Source organism: Cupressus sempervirens, chromosome 1, assembly GCF_028749045.1.
Source record: "Cupressus sempervirens isolate cs-2001-9-10 chromosome 1, ASM2874904v1, whole genome shotgun sequence".
In the NCBI taxonomy this organism is placed as follows: Eukaryota; Viridiplantae; Streptophyta; class Pinopsida; order Cupressales; family Cupressaceae; genus Cupressus; species Cupressus sempervirens.
In genome coordinates this window covers 841,749,379-841,767,019 of record NC_143118.1, presented here as the reverse complement: position 1 = coordinate 841,767,019, position 17,641 = coordinate 841,749,379, and the positions used below count along the sequence as shown (strand labels likewise).

General features: G+C 38.0%; 1 pseudogene; it reads right to left on the bottom strand.

Moving 5' to 3' along the window:
- LOC149580468 (condensin complex subunit 2-like) overlaps positions 1-17,641 on the bottom strand; it is a 54,470-nt pseudogene that overhangs the window by 19,254 nt on the left and 17,575 nt on the right.

Below are 17,641 nucleotides of genomic sequence, written 5' to 3'. Positions count from 1 at the left end.
GACATCCAAACAAACTTGACAACCACACAAAATCGACATCCAAAGGATAACTTTGCAACCAAAGAACACTTGGTGACCAAAGACACTTAGCAGCAACTATGAACTTGACATCAACTTGGAAGCTTGACATCCACTAAATGCTTGACAACAACTAAGAACTCAACAATGCAAGACATTACAACTTGATAGAAACTAGGAAAACTGAAAACATGTAAGATAGTAGTGCAACACAGTATGCTCCTACATCAACATCATAGAGGTAGGATTTGTTACTCTATATAGAAAGACTAACATTGATGATTTCTACTTTGTTGATGGATTAAAGCATAACTTGTTGAGTGTTGGACAGTTGGTAGATAAAGGTTATCTATTGCAATTAATAGAGAAGACTTGCATTATCAAAGACAAAGATGACAAGCTAATTAGAATTGGAAAAAGGTTCAAAGGTAATGTATTTCAGTTGAATCCTACTGAAATAACATATGTGGTTGCTAAATTGGATGAAAATTGGCTATGGCATAGGAGGTTTTGTCATATAGATTTTGATGACATTGTGAACGTTAGTAGCACATTTGTAGCTAGAGATCTACCTAGGATAATAAAGCCACTAGTATTGTTTGCAAAGAATGTATATTGGCTAAGTAGAAGAAGGTATCTTTTCCTAGTAATAAGTTCACTACTATAAAGAAACTAGATATTATTCAAACTAACTTGAGTGGTCCTTGAAGGACAAGAGAATTCTATGGATAAAGGTATTTTATGATTTGTTGATGATTTCACTAGAGTGATGTGGGTAGCATTCCTTAAAGAAAAGTCTGAAGCATTTGAGAAGTTTAAGATATTTAAGAATAGATTTGAGAATGAATCCGATGTTAAGATAAATTGATTGAGATTTGATAGAGAAGGAGAGTTTACGTCTAGAAAGTTTTAACATATTTTGTGAAGATAATGGAATCAAGAGACACTTGTCTTCACCCAAGACACTTGAGAAGAATGAGATTGTTGAAACTGGTAGTAGAGGTAGCAAGAGCAATGATGTTTGAGAATGATGTATCAAAGACATTTTGGAGAGAAGCGGTCAATACAATAGTATACACTATGAACAAAGTACATATTCGAAAAGGTCAAAATAAGACTCCTAATGAATTATGGTTTGGTCATTCACCCTCAGTAAAGTATTTTAGAGTCTTTGGAAGCAAATGTTATATAAAGGGAGACACTGATATTGGTAAGTTTGATCCAAGAAGTGATGAAGGTATGTTTCTTGGTTATTCATTGAAGAGTAAATCTTATAGATGTTTTAACCATAGAACTAAGACTATAGTAGAATGCACAAATGTAAAAGTTGATGAAAAGTTTGGAGTTAAGGAAAAGATGATGGATTACAATTCTAATGAAGATGAAAATAATAATGGAATTGTTAGACAAAATATAGAAGTTTTCTTTCAGACTAACAATGATCTATAGAATGATGTGCAAGTTGTTGAGCAACGAGGAGAAAGATATGAACCAAGAGAAGATATAAGAGTTGAGTTAGAAAATCCTACCTCTAATAGGAATTTGACAAAGAATCACCCTCCAGAGTAGATAATTTGAACCAAAGACAAAGGAGTCTATATATGTGAAAATCTAATCTATTGGGAGCATATGTAAACAAACAAGCGTTAGTAGCATGTACATATATCAAGATTTCAATCAAACAAATAACTACTAAGTATCATTGTGTTTTACTACACCAATTCAACCTAAAGAAAGAATTCATATGCAACCTCAGAGAAGCTCAACAAGGGCACCCAAATGAGACATTGTTGGTGTGCTCAAGATTGAGGGATTTGGATGTTCTCTCCTCAAACACAACTATTAAATCCCTAGATGATGAAAATATGAAAATGAGTATGAACATATACTAAAATGAGTGAAGAACACTTCAATAAATGGCTATGCAAGAAAACATGCTTGTAAGCATTCAATGATGTGAAGGTGAATGCAAACAAGTAAATCTAATGATGCAATGCTAAATGAAAATGCAAGAAATCAAATAACTACCAAAGGGTTAGCAATAATCTCTAAAAAGCTCTAAAATTAAAATAGCATGATGACAATGCAATGGAGGAGATAAAAAATGCTTGAGACAAGAGCTATATTTATAGGCTTGAGGGAGACCTTGAGGAAGTGGCAACTATGTGGAATCCATCCACATAGGTGCCACAAGGGAGACACATGGGCTAAAGGACAAGCCATGCAAAAAACAAAAGGAGCCTTTATGATTTGAGTGGCTCAAGATTTTCTCACACATGTGTGAGCAACCTTGGGGAAAGGAGTGGGGGATAAGGATGTAAGAGTCCTTTTGGAGAATTTAATGAAAAAGGGTTTCCTAGGGATTGAGTTGTTCACATATGTGTGAGCAACCATTTGAGGGCTAAAAAGAGGTTTAAAATGGAGCTTAGGATTATAAAAGTGAGTTTAACAAGTGGGTGGGCTTAGAAGGATGAGAGTGATAGGTGGTAGGCTAGGTTTTAGGTGGGATTATGATTAAATCAAACATGATTTAATTTAGTCAGAGGATTAGAGAATTTAATAAAGTGGAAGGATTTAAATAAATTAGACTTGATTTAAGAGGGGATTTATGGAGCACTTTGTATTAAATAAATTTAATATATTAAATGAATGTATTTAAATTAAATATAAATACATTAGGGAAGTGAATCTATTTAATTAAATAAGTAGACAAACATGACATATATAATAAATTAATACATAACTAATTATAATGTCAAGGGAAATATTAAATAAATTAATATAGTGTTTAGGACAATTTTAAGTGTCTACATTTCCCCCCTCTTTGATGTAGTGTCAGGATGGCATTGCATCATATAAAAGAAAATACAGGTTTCCTTGACAAGGAGAGGAGTCACAAGAGTCATGTTGTAGTGATGAAAAGGGAGGAGGGTGCCCCTCAAAGAAATAAGATGAAAGAGGAATATATTTTGCCCCATTTTCTCCAAAATAGACACAGGAAGGAAAAGGGAAATAAAAAGGCTTAAAAAGATGACCTTGCATGACTTGTCAGTAAGATCAAAATGAAGCAGGGTGAATTGGATAATGATTTAACTAGATAATTAATCTAAATGCATCCTAACTACATGAATTCATGGGATTCAGTTGTGTTCACATGGGAGAGCACACCCTAGTTTGATATTGCAAGAGGAGTTATGCATCAAATGCTATAGTAGCATAGATGACAAGGTTCCTTTGCATGGACTAGACTCATAAAATACAATGTAGATTTTGTAGCTATGATGGAAAAAATGACAAATACACATTAGAGAGGTCTGGGCATACCCAAAGTCTTTTTAAGGATATTGGTGGAAAGTGTGCTAACCTATTGCCCCTAGTGAGCAATGCATAACCATAGCTTGAAACTGACATAGATGTGCTAAAGAATCATGAAAATGGGTCATATCAAAAAATACCCATGTAATCAGGTCAAGTCATTCAACTGATACCAAGATATTGAAGATTGAGGCACACTTGGGGAGGTTATCACTGACATACAAAGATAAAATCAACAAAAGACCTTAATACCATGTAGTCATTCAGTCCACAGTTCTTGCCATGAACTTTATTTTGATGGTGAATCTATTAAGCCTGTGTAGGAGGGATGCATCTTGTAAGGTGAAAATTGATTGTTTGATTGAATTGTATTGAAATGTTTGTGATTTTTTGCTAGAAATTGTGTGAAAGGAACAAGGTTGTCAAATCATCTAGTCTTAATGTGAATTTGTGTAAGTTTTTTTGCAATCACTATTTTTATAAGCTTAGTTTCATGGGTTGAAGCTCAACTTCATGAGATTAGATGATGAATAGAAGAATTTGGACAAGATGGTGGATGAAGGAAGAACATGTTTGAATTAGCAAAACTATTGTGATAAGCTTGGGTTATAATTTTTTTTTTAATGGATATGATGGAAATTGATTTGTATGAAATGATTGGAAGAAGGAAATGTGATAAGATTAGAGGATAAATGAATTGATTGCATGAATTGGAAAAGGTTAAAATTGATGGAAGGTGGACTAGATTAGACCCAATGACAAGGGAGAACCAAGGAATGGTAAATGGATGAAATGAAAGGTGAAAGAATATGGGGACCGAAGGATATGGTATCAGACAATGGGGAGCCAAGGACCATGTTTCAAAGGAGAATAAATGCCTCATACCAAGCATAGGAAAATGGAAGGAAATACAGTGGGAAAGGATGCATGGAAAAGGGAAGATGGTGTGTAAAGGATACACATGGAGGAAATGGAGGTTTGTGAATTTTTTCCAAAGAATACATGGATATTATTACTTATTTTTTGTTATATTTGGTTCCTCTAGTTTTTTTTATCACAAGCAAAGGTATGAAAGTGGAAGAGATATGAATACAAGACATAAGGGGAAGGTTATGAATATGAAATGGAGGAAATACATGTGATAATCAAGATCAAGGATACATGAAAGGAGGATGGGATTATATAGGACTATAGATGGAGAATGGAGGAAATGAATCTAGCAAGGACGAGGGATAGAAGATATGGATAGGATGTCAAGATCAAATATGTCAAACTAGATGGATATTTGTAGGATAATGAGAAAGGGATATGGTGAGTGAGCATGGATGGATGGAAGGAAAATGACATTCAAGATCAAATATATAAGGCAGTGTAGTATTGATGAAGCTTGCCCCTAGTGTAGAATGAAAGTGGAAGAGGAGAAGTGAATGGATGGATAAGTGGAATTGGAAGACACTAGATGCATGATAGAAAAACAAAGGGATGACTCAAGCATCTAAATACATTGATGGTATACCTTGATATTTATCTCTCTTTCTTTTTTATTTTCAAGAAATTTTTTACTATTTTCACATAGATGTTGGTAGGATAGTGAAAAGAATGATGAAATGGGTTGGGAAATGGAGGTCGAAGACTTATGACAAGTCTAGATTAAGGGGGTAGAGTGGTTGGGAGGAAGACATTGTTGATGGATGCTAGGTTGGAAGAATTGTGAATAAGTGGATGAAGGACGTGGAAATATCATTATTGGCATTCACCTTGAAGGGTGATGGACATGAGGAAATTTTGAAGGATATTTAGGAGAAATTTTGAATTTTGGGATATAAGGACCCAAAATGGATGAAGGAGATGATGGATTTTGGGGCATAAGGACCCAAAATGGAGTTGGAAGATGGAAGATTTGAAAATTTATGGATGAAGGAAGCCTTTGGATTAACAAAATTGGATTCCATTTTGAACTTTTCTTTGAGAATAATTGCTTCATTAAGTAGCTTTTGAATCCACATGATTTTTTTATTTTTTATTTTTTATTTTGAGCCTTTGCAGCTTTTTAATTTCTTCTTTCTTCTAGATCACATTTTTCTTTTCTTCAACATGTCTTTTAGAGTTGACATGTTGATCCTTGGATTTTTGTGGATATTTGGCTTTATTCAATTTATTGTTGGCATCCAATTTGCTTCCATTGGTCATGGTATGGGTGCATGAGGACAAATGATATGGACAACTTATGGATGGTGAAAATTGGAAGGAATTCAAGGATGTGTGCCTTTGTTGATCATTATTAGGATCATGAGGGGATGAAGTGGAAGAATTGGATATGGTGGATGGATGTATGTAAGGACCCAAAGTGTATGTAGGGGATGAAGGGTTTGGTTTTGGAACATAACAACCAAAAATGGATAGAAATGAGTAAGGAAGTGGATTATGGATATAAGGTCCCAAAATGGACTTGGAATATGGATGATGGGAATATTTAGGTTTGGATGGAGCAATTTTGGATTTGGAAGGAGTGGAAGGTATGCCAACATCCTGAGACATTATTTCTTCAATGGGATACTTATCATTTTTAATACAAGATGTTAGTTTATGTATGGGGTTCATGAATGAATTGGATTGGTTTGATGGAATCTAGTGGATGATTTGGATCATGAGGGGAATTATGAGGGATAATAGGATTGTGAGATGGATTGAGGTCATTAAATTTTAAATGCAGGGATACTTGATCTTGAATTATAAGAGCATCATGTGGTGGAATGGAAGGAATTATTGGATCATGAGATGGAATAGAATCATAAAATGGAGTGGAGGGAATGAAACCATGAGATGGAGTAATTTGATCTTGACATGGAGGAATCATAGTGGATGAAGTGGAAGGAAAATATTCATGAAGTGGAGGATCAATGGATGCTAACTCATGAGATGGAGGGGAATCAGTAATGTGCATGGTACATGGAATGTCTTGACCTTGATTAGGAAGGGGATCATGAGATGGATTAAGAGGGATAAATGGATTTTGAGGGATACAAGAATTATGGGATGGGGAATTTCTTGGATCTAAAGGAGAGAAGGAATCCATAGTGGCATTCTTTGGAACGAGTTCTTAAGATGACATTGGGTGATTGGGTCACTTTATTTTTAGTTTTGTACTTAGATAAGGTTTCTAATGAGATAAACCTATTATAAGGTTGGGATGATGTTGATTTTGGAGGATTAGGATTGTGTGGCGATTGAGAGCTAGGTAGGGGATCGGGATGATGGTTTTGGACATTAAGCTAAAAGTATGGGGAATTACATGGAGGATTCAAGGTGAATGGAACATGAGGATTATGGACTTGGCAACGTGGGGGAAGAGGACATATGTTTTGAAACTAGCACATTTTGGCAAACATGTGACTACGTGACTAAAACGTTTGGTCACACTACTAAAAATTTTAGTCACGTGACTAAAACTGATCTTATTCTACTATTTCTGTGTAATTTACATATGTAGGTGACTAAATAAGTGACTAATTTGGTCATTGGATAAAATCACAAGTTTAATGATATAAAATTACTAAATAAACTACCAAATAAGTGACTAAACAATTAGTCACAAAAAAAAAGACTATAAATAATCATTACTCTTTTATAATCACAATATTTGATAATACGATCATAAACTAATATAGATAGATGAATTTATCTTATTTTTCACAACTTATATTAAAATGAAAATATAGTTAGATGCTACCAAGGGTGTTACCCATGAACCATGCAAATGATAGAACTCCACTAAGATCCTGGCATATATTATCAATGTAATATATTCATACAATGCTTAATAATTATTCCTTTGTGTTTGAGTGTAATCTTATTGGCTTTGATTGATAAATTGAGTAACCACTCTAACCTATTTGGTGATAAAGGATGACAAATTAGCTTTGTTTAAAGATGAGTTAGATGTCTTCCCAGAAACTCACTTCATCACCACACTTGTTAAATATTTAAAACTATTGTCTTATTAACCATTCATTATAGTTTTTATTTCTCCTTCTACCATAATTCCTTCCAAACATTGAATCATGTTAAGTAATTACAATATGAAAAATTAATATTATTATAAAAAATAGTTAAATACTTAAAATTATTTAATATTTTCCTTAAACTATTACTTCTATCATTTTAAATAAAATTTAAAAATATTTTAATTTTAAAAAAAAAAATTAATACAAACTAATGTTATGCATAATAATAATAATAATAGAAAACCCCCAATTTTTTAGACAAAAGTAAATTTTTATCTTAAATATTAATATTATCATTTCACCATTATTAATCAAAAGTGAAATTATTGTTGGTCTTATTAACAAAAAAATACGGGTGTGCACTAAGAGAAAGAGAAGTGGAAGCCAAAGAAAGAGGGAGAGTAGGGCGGGAGTTAAGAGGGGAACAAAAAATATCAAAGAAAAACTAGAGATTATAGGTTTCTTTTCTAAATCGATCTTAACCTATCTCAAAATTCATGGTTTATAATTTTAAAAAATATTGTTAGTTTAAGGGGAGAAGCAATTCTGGTCAATATTTTGTACTCAAATGTGATCATTCTGATCCAAATGACCCCAAAATATCATTGCCAATTCTATCAGAAGTCCAAATTCGCCATTGGATTTTGAATCTTTTCATTTGTGGTTGTTGTTCCTCTTTCAAAGATCATTTTTTACAAAGGAAGCTATGCCATCATTTATAAAGGTTAAATAGGGTAAATAAGCATCATTACACTCAAAATTCTTAGGGTCAACAGTTATTAGGTATACCAAGACTTCTTAGGGTGAACAATCTATAGGGTTACCAAGAGTTCTAATGCTAGGTTGCCATTCTCTAAGAGGAAACAGAAGAATTGTCCAATTTTGGTATTTTTAAAAATACTTTTCCTTTTTCTTTTTATTTCCAAGTAAACATGGAAATCTTTGAATTATTCTTACTTATTTGTTTTTTATAGTTCTTCAGGAGGCTTTTTTTCATTAATGAATTAGAGGGGGATAAACTGGCTCTGGAGGGTACTCTTGGTTGGTGAATTAATCCTATAATACTACAAGAATCCCTCCATGATAAAATACAATTAAAAAATTAGCAGAGATCAATAGGAAATGTGGATGTTTTTGATTAGGTAAAACAGGTTTTACAGGGATCCTGAAACCTAAAGTTTTATAGCAAAAAGAGTGAGAAGAAATAGACTAAACAAACAAAAAACTACCACAAAAGGCCGGAGAAAAAAGAAGGATCGAAGCCAAAGTACAAAGGCTAGAGACAAAGAAGAAAAGCCAGGTGAATAGGCTAGTGGCCATCCGTGTCCATGGCCTATGGGGTTTCTATAGCATCATTGTCCTTCTGACTGGCTGTGCCCTCCTGAGTTCTAGTAGGAGTGTTCATCTAGTTCCCCTGATTCACTTGGTCACTAGCCTCTTTCGAAAATTCATCCCGATTGAATCCTTGCTCTATGTTCTACTCCACATCCCTTTCAAGGCCAGTTATAGTTAGATAGTGCCCCAGATTGACAATATTCTCATTCAAGGTGTAAAGGGTGTCCACTATCTATTTGGTGATTATCTAGTGGACAGAATCCAACCTTTGGACCTTCTGCTCAAGTTGGGTGAGTCTGTCATTCTGATGGTCTCTGGAAACCTGGCCTCTATCTTTCTCCTAGCTACCCACCTGGTCCTTGCTTCCTCTAGCTTCCTAGTCCTTGTTAGAATCTTGGTTGTTGGGCTGGTTGCTCCTGTCCTTTAGAGCCTCAATTTCCTGAAAAAGCCACTTGATGGAACGAAAGTTGTCAATCAGGCTGTTCTTTGCATTGTTCAAGAAATTGAAGCCAATTTCTTGCACATTGTCAGAGATAACCAAAAGAGTCGGGTCAATGAGCTCGTCATAGTGGGTACTTTTGTCAAGGTCCTCCAGCACCTGGATTTTAGCAGGTTCTCTAACAATACCCAAACTGACCTTGTCCCCATAGAAGTTCCTCCAGGCCCTCTTCTTGTTCTTTCTGATTACCTCCCCCCATTTTTCAACCATGATTTCAATCATTTTCTCCGGGGGTGAAATGGGAACTTCCTGAGGTGAATTGGGTAGGGTGGGGCTAGGGGGCCCATCAACAAGGTCGCTGGGATGATCCTGGGGCAGGGCCTGGTTCACTTTTCTTTTCTTGGGGTTAACCTTGGGGTCCATAGGGGTCACCACCTCCTTGTCATTTTCTCTCCCCTTATCTTCTTCCATCTCACTTTCCTTCTCCATCTCCTCATCCTCCTCCTCAGACTCCGTATCAGACTCCACATCATCATCACTAGCCTCTTTCACCTCCTTAGGATGAGGAGAGTGGGGGATAGGGGGAAGACATCTGGGGCTCTTCTTGCTTGGGATGCGAGGATCATGAGTAATAGGGATAGCTTTGCTCGAGGTGTCAATTTTCTCTGATTTCACTACAAGCTCATCCCCAGAATTAGAACTAGCAGTGTCCTCTGAGGCACTACCCAAATCCCCAATGGTTTTACTTCTAGTTTGGGTTTTCAAGAACTCATAAATCAGAAGCAGGAGACCCTCATGGAGGGCAGGATTTTTGATAGGGCATTTCTTGAACCCCTCTATATTCTTGGCCATGGAGGTGAAAATGTAAAAAGGAAAAAAAAATTTCACCTTGTGTCTAAAATGATTTAACAGAACAAAATGATGAGTCCTGATTCTATCAAACCTAGGGTCAAGAGTGACATATTCAATGATAATCCTGAGAACATACCTCTAGAATTTTTTGATGGAATCAATGTTGTAGTAGCTGTCAATCTTGACCAATTTGCTTTTCTCCTTATCATCCTTGACAAAGTCATTGATAGCATTGGTAGACATCTTCTTGTCCCTGTAGAAGTTCAAGCCATCCTAAGAAAAGCCAGTCACCTTCGCAATAAGACCCTTAGTGATTTGGTGAGAAACACCATCAATTTTGACCCTGCCACTGTGCCAGGAATCAACCATAGCTTTAATAACCTCCGCATCAAATCTATGAAGCTTCTCTATGAATTTGGTTATACCTCCCTTCTGGAGCTTTCTCCAGACCTTCCTCTTCTCTTTCCATCTCTCTACTTCACCCCATGGCTCTCTTCTGATCCTTTCACCCACCATTGCAGTTTTTGGCTCAACTAACCCTAAACCACTCGTAGTATTGCCAAGTTCAAAGTAGCAAAAGGTGCTGAGAGAGAAAATAATTTTGCTTGTGTTTATGGGTTTATTTCTAGCTTCCTTCAGCTCATGTCTTCCATACACGTGATTATGGAGCGGAGGGGGTTCCGCATAACTCCAAATAAATTCCTTTTTGAAGTACAATTTTGAAAATCCTATAATCATTAAAAGGATGTTATGTTGGTGCTATGGATTTTCTCCTTTCAGATTAGCTTAGTCGTCGCTGCCAAAAAGTCATTGTTGCTTCCCCATGTCATCATCAAGTTGCTAGCAACCACTTCGTTGGCAAACCAGTCAGCGATCGTGTTTTCTTCACAATAAACATGGCTGACGTGGTAGTTTTTAAATTTATTTAAGTCTGATTTTAGGTCCTCAATAATGCTTTCGATGGTCCAGGAGGGTTTTGTGACTCCTAAAATGCAATTTATTATATTTAAAGAGTCACCTTCAAGCCACAACTGCTCAATCCCTGAGGACAGGGCCAACTTAAAAGTGAACCTAGCAGCACTGGCTTCAGCTAGATGATTGGTTTGGTGCCAATAGGGGAAGAGATAGCAACAATGCCACCTCCCAAACTATTTCTTATGATACCTCTGCATCCAACTGGACTTGGATTCCCCTTGGCCACCCCATCGAAATTGGCTTTATGCCAGTTCTTAGGGGGAAAAGACCAAGCAACCTCCTATCTTCTTTTGATCCTATCTTCTTTCTTGGCTTTATTGTTCCCTCCAACCTTTATGTCTCCTTCTCTGGTTATGGCATAGTTCTCTGTCATAAGATTTTCAATTTTCTCAGCTATTATAACCTCAGGGGCTTCTCTGTCTCTGAATATCCTATTGTTGTGCTCCTTCCAAATTCCCAAGCAGAAGTGTGGGAGGATCTAGGAGCTCAATAACTGGGAATTCAAACCTTGGTGGTGGCTTCTCCACTGACTAAAAAAATCCTAGATGCAAGCTAGAGGGCACCAGTTGAAGTCCAATTTAGTAGTTAGATGGCTCCACACCCTGGAGGAGAAGGGGCAGTGGATGAATAGATGATTAATCATTTCCAGATCTTACTTACAGAGGCAACATCTATTAGGTAAGATTTGGCCTCTCTTGGCTAAATTATCCTGGGTGAGGATTTTATCTTGAAGGAGGAGCCAGAAGAAAATGTTTATCTTAGGCGTAAGCCTAGGGATCCAAACTTTGGCCCAGATAGGTTTCTCCTCTTTACTCACAAGGGATAGATAGCCGGTGGCCACAGAGTAAAGGCCCCCTGAAGAATCTCCCCAAACTAAAGAGTCACCATTCTGGTTGATGAAGATGGCATTCAGAGAGGACATTAAAGGCTTGAGGTCCTATGAAAGTTCAGCCAGATTGTGCCATTCATTACCATTTCTGTAGTTCCTTACCATCAAATCATATCTGCCAATACACTGATCAACCCACTTGCCAAATATGGGGTGATTAATGATGAGTTCCTGACATAGCCAACTATCCTGCCAAAAAAGGATTTTGTCTCCCATTCCAACTTTCCATTTAGCTCTGGATTTAGCAAGGGGGAGGGCCTTCAAGATCCCATTCCAAATATGGGATCCTGTCGGAAGCTCAACCCCTTGAAATATGGAGTTAAGAGACAGTCTACCTAGATATTTCTTAGCCAAAATATCCCTCCAAACACCTGTTCTTTGGAAAATGTGCCAAGGATTTTTAGCTAAAAGGGATTGATTGAGGTGAGAAATTTTTCTAATACCAAGACCACCTTGGCTTTTGGGCTGGCAGACTAGGTCCCATGCAACCAGGTGGTATCTCTTGTGGTCATCAATCCCTATCCAGAGAAAATCCCTCTGAATCCTCTCCATTCTTTTCACAAACTTAACTGGAATCCTAAAAAGACTAAGGTCTTAGGTAGGGAGGTTCTGGAGAATAGAGTTAACTAGAGAGCATTTGCTAGCTTGACTGAGGTTGGCCCCTTTCTAACCTACAAGTTTCCTGTTGAAATTGTCTATAATGCTGATCGAAAAGGAATCCAGAGGTTTTGTTCCAAGAGGTAGCCCAAGATAAATCACTGGCAGGGACCCGATGCTACATCCTAGGATGCAAGCAATTTTCCTCTGCCTCTCCAAAGGGGTATTGAGGAAGAAAACTAAACTCTTATCCAAATTGATAGCCTATCCTAAGCCCCTAGTGTAGGAGTTCAGAATGCTTTTGAAAGTCCTGGCCTCCTGGACAGAGGCTTCACCCCCCAAGATAGTGTCATCCACAAATTGTTGGTGGGTGAAAGTAGAGGGTCCCGAAGAAGGCCTTAGACCTTTCAAACTCCTGTCTCGGATCTTCATCTGGATGATTCTGCCCAGGCATTCTGCCAAGATGACAAAAAGGACAAGAGATATGGGGTCATCCTGCCTTAAACCCCTTGAGGGGGAGAAGAAAGGAGTGGGGAGACCATTAACCAAAACAGACAAAGAGGGAGAAGACACGAGCTGAGAGATGAGCTTGCATCCCTGAGCATCGAGACCAAAGGCCCGAAGGACAGCAAAGAGGAACTTCTAGTCGACCTTGTCATAAGCTTTAGACAAGTCCAATTTGAGAAGGAAACCTTCCTTATTGCTCGCCTTAAGAGAGTGGATGACTTCGTGAACCGATATGATGGAATCAAGGATCTGCCTGCCTGGGACAAAGCTAGTTTGCTTGGGTGAGATGAACAGGGGAAGAATGCTGAGGAGTCTGGAAGTGAGAACCTTGGAAATGATCTTGTAGAATGAGTTGTAGAGGCTAATGGGCCTAAATTTGTCCAAAGAGTCAGCTCCTGAAATCTTGGGGATGAGGACTAGAAAGTTACCATTAAGTTCTTTGAGCAGATTCCTAGCCCCAAAGAATTCTTGAATGACCTTTACCACATCCTTCTTAACCACATTCCAATAAGTTTGAAAGAAGAAGGTAGGGAAACCATCCGGGCCCAGAGCTTTATCCCCTAGGAGGGAAAAGAGGGCCTGGTGAATTTCCTCTAGGGTGCAGATAGCTTTCAGCAAGGAATTGTGATGATCTTGCAGTAGGGGGGGGGATGGCTGCCAAGATATCCTCTTGATTAGACGCAGAGAGGGAGGGATCAGTTGTGAGGAGAGAGGAGAATTAGCAAAAAACTTCCTTCACTATCTCTTCTTCCTTAGAAACCAAAACCTGGCTTTTTTTGATATTAGATATCCTATTGTTAGCTCGATGCTTAAGGGTGGTTAGGTGAAAAAATCTGGTGTTACGATCTCCTTCTTTCAACCAGCTGACTCTAGATCTTTGTTTCCAATAAAGCTCTTCCTTAGATATGATGTTATGCAAATTTGAGAGGATTGCCTTTTCCTCCTACCTATTGTGATCGTTATATCTGGAGAGCTGGATTTCTTCCTGGATAGAATTGAGCTGATTAGTTTTCTCATCTTTCTCCTAGAAAATGTGGCCAAAGTTAGTTATGTTCCAAGATTTAATGTTCCTTTTCACATTTTTTAGCTTCTGGGCAACTTTGTACATAGCACTACCATCAACCTCAAAGTTCCACCATGAAGAGATTTTTCCTTCCAGCGTTGGATGGGAAAGCCACATTTTCTCAAAGCGAAAAGGGAAGGCCCTTTTGCTAGATAGGGGGGAAACACAGAGAGAAATCGAGGAGTGATCGGAACCCACCCTTGGGAGGAGGGATAATCTGCAAGAATGGGAAAGAAGCCATTCAGGAGATATAAGGGCTCTATCGAGGTGAACCTGAATGCTATCTCCCCCAACTCTCATGTTAGACCAAGTGAAACTTCCCCCTTGAAGGTCCATATCCAAGAAGGCAAGATTCTAAATGAACAATGCAAGGTAACACTTACTGTCCTGATCTGGGGCAAGACCCCCCCATTTGTCAGCATCAGAGAGAGGCGAGTTGAAGTCCCCTATGATAATCCCTTTGTTAACATTGCAATTGGAAAGGATGTCGAGGAGCTTGACCCAGAAACAATATCTTTCCTTCTTGGTGTTGGGGGCGTACAAGTTTAGGATAAGCCAGGAATCATTGCTATGGATGTGAGAAACTTCAAACAGAAGAGCATTGTGAGTGCTAAAAAGAGTAGATAACTTGAAGGCCTTGGAGTTATATAGGATTAGTACTCCTCTAGAAGCACCTTTTGAATCTGAGGCTTCACAGCTAAAAGCTTTATTGAAGGATATCCTCTTAACCAGGTCCCTTTTCATCTTAGTCTCCTGTATCATCAGAAAATCGAGTATATGGTCTCTAATCATATTTCTGACTAGATCTTGTTTATGAGCCCCATTTAGGCCCCTTATATTTCATGAAATGACTTTCATTTCTTACTTCCTAAGAAATCCTTGATGGTTCTTTGGCTCCCATCTGCTAGGTTCCTTTTTGTTACTTCTTGTAGAAGCTGATTTGAGCTCTTTCTTCCTGCTCCCTTAGGGGTTATCCCAATGTCAGCTTTGACCCTGCTTCTGGTAGATGCTGGAGATAAAGGAGGGAGGAATTTGTTTTGGTTCTTCTTTTTCTTCTTTACCATGCACCAAACAACTAGGCTTACCATCGCACTGCTTTCTAACCAACCTTCCCACTGGGCGATCTGGTCTGGATCCGTGTTTTTAATGAGAAGATGGAGATTGGCCTCTAGCCCTTTGGGAACAGAAGGTTCTCCCCCCTTCGACCCTAAAGGGGTCTGGCATTAGTGAGCTTTTGGGAAAGAATCTTATCCTGGCTTTTTTTTTCTTTTGGAATAATTTGGGCTAGGGCTTCCTGCCCCAAACTAAGCTGCTCAGTTGCTTCCAAAAGTGGAGCTTGCTCCACTGCGAAACTAAGCTACTTTGTTGCATCCAAAGGTGGAGCTTGCTCCTCTATAGGTCCCATGGCTTGGGAGTGGGGACTTTCCTGCATCTTTGGATCCTCCATCGAGGCTAAGACTAGCATCTCCAAGGCAGGACCCTCCTCAAGGGGGGTAGCACTTACCTGCTCCTTGGGAATGTCCTTCTTAGGGATATCCTTCAAGGCTTTATCCTTCTGGCTGACAGCCTTCCTCCCCTGCACCACAGAAAGTTTGTGCCTCTAGAGCAACTTCATCTTACCCTTACTAGAAGGGCGGGATGATTGCTTCTTGGCTTGGTTAGAGATTACTGGTTCCATGAGCATCTTCTTTGCTGCACTGCGGCACTGGTAGGCCTTATGACTAGCCTTCAGGCAAAGGAAGCATGCAAAGGGGATAGTTTCATAAATGATTTTTTGGTTGTTCACCCCTAGTTTAGAGTAAAGAGAAACAAACTCAGGCATGTTTATTCCTTCACTCACCCCAATCCATATGCGAGCGTAATTGAGACGACGTTTAGAGGCAGAGATCGGATCTGTTGAGAGGAGTTCTCTGAAGGTCCTCACGATCCCCACAAAGATGTACTCTTTCTAGTATTCTAACATCAATTCTAGTAGTCTGACCCACATAGGGGCTTGAACAAAGAAAGAATCATTCAAGCTCATTTTGGATGACCACTTTTGTAGAGTGACCAAAGGCCCATTGCCCTTCACATAGAATGCTGGCAAGGTCTTCCAAGCATGTAAAGTCGAAAGACATGAAGCCTTTTTCCATAGACGTGATTGAGACTTGACCTTTGAGAGCTCATTTTTGTTTGATGACCAACCTGACATCATCAATGTTCGGTCTAGGACCCAAAAATCTTCCAACCAAAGTAGAAGCCATAGCTCGTATGTTGTGATCCACTATCTCATCCGGCATAGCAATCGCGCAAGAACCTTTCACAAAATCCTATATAGTTTTAATAAGTAGGAAAGAGGAATTACCTAAAGGTTTTACCTTGAATAACAAAGACCATTTTGTAGTTCCTAGCTTGTTTGCTGTGGGAACTAAAGGAATCTTACCCGCTTCCTTGGGATGGACAGCTGGGCCCCCTCCATGCTTTTCGACTGATCCCCTGTGCCAAGATCTACCAGTTTGCCTCCATCTTGCTATCCGTGTTCCAGACTAGGGACCTAAAACCAGCCATTCAAGGAGATCCCACCCTTGTAGGAATTCAAAAATTGAAAGCTCTCGCTCCCTCCGCTCCCACCGCTCTCGCTTCCCATGTTTTTTTCAATTAATTTCAATGACTATAGGAAATGTGGATGTTGTAGTTGAAATGAATGAATCATATAATGATAAGTAAGATAATAATTTGATTTTTTAAATTTGTATGTTTCTTTAGTAATAATGACTTGCAAAAGAGGGTTGTGTGATGTAGATATGGATGTCGCTTGAGACACCAAATGAAATGATGGTTAACAAACACCTTGTTAAAAGATCACTAAATTCCAACATTGAGCTCCAAAATTAGAATGAAGTGCAAATCATATATTAGTGTTTCTATAAAATATTTATAGAGTCTTTTTTCTTCCATGTGATGTCCCTTTCTAGAACTGCCCTAATTCATGTTTCTTAGTCTGTTAGTGCAATATAGATAGATCTTGTTTGAAACTATTTACTTCTTTAAAGAAATTGACACTCCTTTGAATGAGTTCTAATTTCTAAATGGTTCCATCTATCAATTAGTTTTTTGAATATCATATACTTTCTTATGATGTTTGATGTCCCTTTGAGAATACTTTTCTAATGATATTTCTTGAGATGTTTCTTCTGAACTGATACTTTGTGTTGTGTGCACTATCACAATGATCTTTACCTAATTTTGATGACTATTGAGATTTTCAAACTTCAAACCTATGGATTTTCTTCTCATATAAATAATCTAGACCCACTTTTAATTAATTGTTTTATGTATTAAATCTCTATTTTTGATCTTCCATGCCCTTTTTCTATCCTATCCCTTCATGGCTTTATATCTTCTTATTTTCCTCAGGATGTGTGACCTTTGGGATGGTTGTCCTTTTGTGAGGGGTTAAGTCTCCTCTTTGATGCCCCTTCAATAATTCTCACAATGTAATCATGCCTCTTTATGGATCATTGTTATAACTAATTAATTAATCCCTTTTAAGTTTTCTCTAATTAAGATTGTTGCATTGTTTAATATTCTAATTGTTGTTTATCATTAAGCCCATCATTTTTTTTGTTCATTCATAATGTTTTATGATCGCTCTACTTGGGAAAACT